General features: G+C 41.9%; 1 long non-coding RNA gene across 1 annotated transcript; it reads right to left on the bottom strand.

Moving 5' to 3' along the window:
* Nucleotides 1–1,769: 1,769 nt before the first annotated feature.
* Nucleotides 1,770–2,479, bottom strand: LOC135246637 (uncharacterized). Its single transcript, XR_010327821.1, has 2 exons — nt 2,089–2,479; nt 1,770–1,856 (listed from the first exon to the last, which is right to left on the bottom strand). It is a non-coding gene; the product is annotated as an uncharacterized LOC135246637 (long non-coding RNA).
* Nucleotides 2,480–5,681: the final 3,202 nt, after the last annotated feature.

Below are 5,681 nucleotides of genomic sequence, written 5' to 3'. Positions count from 1 at the left end.
TGTGTGAGATGTTGTCCGTGTGTAGGTGTGTGTGAGTGACTGGGTGTGAGAGAGTGTGCGTGCATAGGTCTGTGAGTGCGTGTGCATGAGTAAACATGAGTGTATGTATTTGTGGTGTGCATGACTGAGAGAGAAAGGGTGTGTGTGAGAGTACGTGTGTGTGTGATGGAGTGTATTGTTGAGGAGTGGAGTGGTGTGTTGTGTGTGAACTGGGTTGTGCGAGTATGTGTGTGCTGGTGTAGATGTGTGAGTGCGATGTGTGTGAGTCTATGTGAGCATAGAGTGTGTATATATATATGTGTGAGTGTGTGTGTGTGTGTGGTGATGAGTTTAGTGTGTGTGGTGTGTGTGTGATATGTGGGGTGTGTGTGGGTGTGTGGTGTATGTGTAGAGGGTGATGAGTGTGTGTGTGTACATGAGAGTGTGTGTAATATTATATGTCTGTGTTGTGTGTGGTGCATGGTGTGTGAGTGTGTATGCTACTGTGTGTGTATGTGGTTGTGTGTGTTGTGTAGTGTGGTGTGTGATTGATGTGTGTGTAAGTAGGTTGGTGTTGAGTATGTGCTGTGTGTGTGTTACATGTGTGTGTGCGTAGAAAATGTGTGTGTGTTATACAGTTGTGCATGTAGGGATGTGATGTGTGTGTTGACACGTGTTGTGTTTGACGTGTATGTGTGCGTGATGAGTTGTTGTGGTGGTGTTGTGTGATGTGTGTGTGACTGTGAGTGATGTGTGTGGTAGAGAGAGGGTGTGTGAGTGACTGAGTTGAGAGAGAGAGAAAGTGTGTGTGTGCATACGGTTATGAGCATGTGTACATATGCATGCATATGTGTGTGTGTGTGCGTGTGAGAGTGCACTGGTGAATGTGTGTGATTGTGTGTGCGAGAGATTGTGTGTTCGTGTGTGTAGGTGTGTGTGTGCATGTGTGATTGGGTGTGTGAGTGATTGGGTGTGAGAGGGTGTGTACGTGTGTGTAAGAGTGTGAGTGTGTGTGCACAGTGTGGCTGTAGTGTGTGAGTGCGGTGCATGAGTGTACATCATGTGTGATTGTGAGTGCTGTGCATGAGTGTGAGAAAGCAAGGGTGTGGTGTGATGATGTATGTGTGTGTGTTGTGTGTTGTGTGTGTGTGGGAGTGTGTGTCTATGGGTATTGAAGTGTGTGTGTGTGTACATGATGTATGTATTGTGTGTGCAGTGCGTGAGTGTATGTGTGTGTGTGTGCGTGTGTGTGTGCTTACTCAGTTGGCAGAGGGCACTATGGAGGATCCACATCCAAATCCAGCACAGAGGGGTGTGTGTTGAGTGAAGTGTGTGTGGAATCTGTGCAGGAGGGTCAGTGTGTCAGAGTCAGAGACGCTGTAGAAGGACAGAGTGCCGGCCGGACGGTCCACACACACTCCTACCCTGTACACACACACTCCTCTACCATCATCATCATCATCATCACACACTCCTGCTCTGCGGTAGGGGGAGGGGGGGGCAGGTATGTGTGTTTGGTTCTTATTGTGCCAGACAGAGTATCTGAGTTTATCAGAGCGACCGCGCTTAAAGCACCCCAGACTCCAGGAGTTTTTATTCCGTCCAAACCTACAGTCAGAAACCCGTCCTTTCCTGCTGATTCCTTTATCTGTCACTGCTATATAACCCACCCCCCTCAGACACACTGAACTCAGCCTCCCAGTAACAGCGCTCACACACACTCTCTCTGCACACAACCTGGGGCCAGCCCTCAAATCTCTCTGGATGATCAGGATATGGCTCCACTCTCCCCGGTGTGTGTGTCACCCTCCTGTTCCCCTCAGACAGAGACAGCTCTCTGTGCGCTGTGTTTGGATCCAGTGTGAGCTGACAGCCGTCTGCACACCAGAGACATTAATGAGATTAATTATCATTATTAATATTCACCTTATTATGTGTGTGAGAGAGAAAGGACTGTCATAGTACCTCTGTGTGTGTGTTTGTGTACATGTGTGTTTCTGTTTGTGTGTTTATGTGTGTAAGAGAGAAGTCTCTCTCTCTCTCACACACACACACACACACAGCAGAGTGTGTATCTATGGAAAGTGTTCTGTGTCGATACAGACTCACATTTCCTGGGTCCTGGTTTGGTCCTGTTCTCTCCTCCATGGTCCACACTGTAAGAACAGCAGAACAGAATTCTGAATTTTAACCATCCTTTATTTCCACTCTTAACACACCAATGACATCACATATATAAAAACAAAGGCACAATAAAACACAAAACCACGATCATATGAAAAAAACACAAATCTGTCAGAAAGGAAACTTATTCCATTCACTCACCCTGTTCCATGTGCAAAAACAGCTCCCCTCCCTCCACTGAACATAAAACACCCTTATAACACACACACTCTGAAACACACTCAGGTTCTCCATTGCTTTGTAATACTGAAACTCCACCATCACTGTGTCCCTGATCAAACCCCTAACTACAACAACCACATCTTATTTACTGCAGTGATCCGTGCAGCACCCTCCACAGGAGATCCCCAACTCTCTTGAGTAACGCTGGTTTGTACAGTGCCCTCCATGCCCCCCCACCCCACTTCCTTTTGTGTGGTGGTGACTGGAACTTCGATAAGCAGTAGGCTACAAGCACTCATCTGTACTTAGTCTAAGCCAGTGTGGTGTGTGTGCACCATAGTGTGTGCCAGACGGACGCTCTCACTCCTGAGTCTCGGGTGATGTTCTCAGGTCAGCTCTCTCAGTGTGGGGTTGAACCAAGCTGAACTCAGAGAATCACAGCTGTGTGTGATCACAGCTGACACTGCAGAGAGGACACACACCCTTACATGCATTAATATAAACTAACAGGGCTGTGTGTGTCAAAACTGAGTGTGTTACACACCTTACAACATTAATATAAACTAACAGGGCTGTGTGTGTCAAACACAAGCAGTGTGTTACAACTACACACATTAATATAAACTACCAGGGCTGTGAAAGTTGTGTCACAGTCACCTGATAAGACTCATGCAAACCATGTCCTTAATTAATACAGTTGGTAAAACATAGCAGTGTGTTACACTTACAACATTAATATAAACTAACAGGCTGTGTGTGTCAAACACATAGCAGTGTGTTACACACCTACACACATTAATAAAAACTAACAGGGCTGTGTGTGTCAAACACATAGCAGTGTGTTACACACCTTACACACATTAATATAAACTAACAGGGCTATGTGTGTCAAACACATAGCAGTGTGTTACACAACTTACACACATTAATAAAAACTAACAGGGCTGTGTGTGTCAAACACATAGCAGTGTGTTACACACCTTACACACATTAATATAAACTAACAGGGCTGTGTGTGTCAAACACATAGCAGTGTGTTACACACCTTACACACATTAATATAAACTAACAGGGCTGTGTGTGTCAAACACATAGCAGTGTGTTACACACCTTACACACATTAATATAAACTAACAGGGCTGTGTGTGTCAAACACATAGCAGTGTGTTACACACCTTACACACATTAATAAAACTAACAGGGCTGTGTGTGTCAAACACATAGCAGTGTGTCACACTTACACACATTAAAAAACTAACAGGGCTGTGTGTGTCAAACCCCATCTACAGCTCAATATAAAATAACAGGGCTCTGGAATTAATCATGACTATTTAAGAAAATGACCAGTTAAACTAAATTTGAACAGATTCAATTAATTTTCATAATTTTGAAGAATGTATGAATAGAACGATTTGACGCTTCTCAAAAATATGTTTATTCCAACTGATGTCAGATTTAAAATGTGTTTCTACCAAGAGGAAGAACAGGAAAATGTTGCTTTATTTCTGTGAAGAAAAATAACTCTCTTGTCTATTTTAACATTAAAAACATTAGTAATATCAGTGCTATATTTAGTCATTATTAACATTAGTGCTGTGTTGTGTCACATTGGAACCCTTTTTGATTGAAGGGGTTTGTGTTTGTACTCACCCCAGTCTCTGCACTTTACAGTGTGGGTCCTCCAGTCCAGCAGAGAGCGCTCTCACTCCTGAATCCTGCAGCTCATTGTCTCTGAGCTCCAGATCTCTCAGCTCTGAGTGAGGAGAGCGCAGGACTGAGGCCAGAACATCACAGCAGCCCTCTGTGAGATTACACCAACCCAGCCTGTGGAGAGACCACACACACACACACACACACACACACACACACAACACATGTACACACACACACACACACACACACAAACACACAACACACATGCGCACACACACACACACAGACACACACACACACACACAATTGAAATTCACTGCTAATTGTCACACTGTGCACCTTGGCAGCAGATAAATGTGGAATTTCCTATTTGTACAGTACGTGCATTCCTGGGATGTACACAGTACACACAAAAACAGGAAGAGTTTATATTAATTATGTTCATAAAGTATTCTGACTAATCCACAAAAAAAAGGTTATCACTTGGCTCAATTAACAAAAAATAACTAAAAATAAGGAGCCAATTCAACTCAAGGTTGGGGGCTTCCTGCAAGGATTTCATTAACAAAACTGTTCCATGTTGCGATGATATCACATGGCAAACAACATGATTGCAAACATATTTCATTTGCTAACACAAGAAACTGCACTAGTATGATCACTATGGTGTACTTTACCTCACCTTCAGTCTACAAACATCTTTATATTTTAAAAACATTCAATCTTCATCTAATAATGTAACCAAGGCGGCAAATGAAATACACTGCAGCGCCATCTGCTGGCTGCAGAGAAACACCACAACTGATTATTGCCATTGACTGGTACTACAGGTATATGGAGGACCAAAAATGTAAAAATAATAAATAAATAAATGACTCAATAAATGAATTAATGTATAAATAAATACAAAAGCAAGAAAATGTAAAAATTAATGAATGTACAAATAAATTAATAGACAAAATCTGACAAATGGGTATTTGCATTTATTTCCATATTTATTTCTTGATTCATTCATTTCTGTGGATGTTCATTTCCATATTTATTTATTGCTTGATTCATTTATTTCTGTATATATTTATATCCTTATTTATGTTTTGATTAATTTATGCCTATATATATATATTTCTGTATTTATTTCTGTATTTTTTCATCCATATGTTAATGAGGGGGCTGTCAATGAAAATATGTCATAGTGTCACAATATTTCAATTGGTTGATCGATACCAGAGTACGTAGATTCACTGTACATGCCTTGCTTCAACACCGGTTGCTTTTTACCACATTTACGTTAGTAGGGCAGAGCAGGGCAAAACGTAACACAGATTTTATTTTTTGGTTAGGTAGTGCAGCTTGAGTGACGTATTTCAGGATAAACACTCAGAATGACCTTGCTTTCTCTCCAACGAAAGGTAAGGGATTTGATAAACATTTGGGAGATATTGCCAAATAAAAGTTTGTTTTGGTGATATGTAAGCACATTGTTTTACCATAAGTATTTTTGGGTGCTGTAATGTGTGTGCATATCAAAGATCCAAATGTATGTAATCGTAAACAGTCTTTTCGTGACTAACAGATTGCATATTTTTGATAGAGCAATCAGCTCCACCTGCAGGATTAAGACATGCACGCAGACTCACAGAGCAAGGGAACATAACAGGACTGAAAAGGGAAGACATTCAACGGGAACTGCAGAATAATGCTGG

The sequence above is a fragment of the Anguilla rostrata genome, unplaced genomic scaffold, assembly GCF_018555375.3.
Source record: "Anguilla rostrata isolate EN2019 unplaced genomic scaffold, ASM1855537v3 scaf0622, whole genome shotgun sequence".
Taxonomy (NCBI): domain Eukaryota; kingdom Metazoa; phylum Chordata; class Actinopteri; order Anguilliformes; family Anguillidae; genus Anguilla; species Anguilla rostrata.
Note: the sequence above shows the minus strand (reverse complement) of the source record. Positions and strands in the feature narration are given on the sequence as shown.